Source organism: Brassica oleracea, chromosome C7 (genome assembly GCF_000695525.1).
Source record: "Brassica oleracea var. oleracea cultivar TO1000 chromosome C7, BOL, whole genome shotgun sequence".
NCBI lineage: Eukaryota > Viridiplantae > Streptophyta > Magnoliopsida > Brassicales > Brassicaceae > Brassica > Brassica oleracea.
Window position 1 is genome coordinate 4,679,354 of NC_027754.1, and position 258 is coordinate 4,679,611.

Genomic DNA, 258 nt, shown 5'->3' on the forward strand with positions numbered 1-258 from the left:
CCTCGGAATATTCCGAGGGAATTCCGAGGAAACCCTTTTCTTCCTCGGAATTCCATCGGAATATTCCGAGGAAATTCCGAGGAACTAGTGTTTGGGGTTTCAATACGTCAATTATTTTTTTAAAACGGATCAATCGATGGATATATGTACAAAAACGCATTGATCGATAGAGTATATCAGGTGTTCCTCGGAATTTCCTCGGAATATTCCGAGGCTTTTCCGAGGAAACAGGGTTTGGGGTAACAATGTGATCGATCG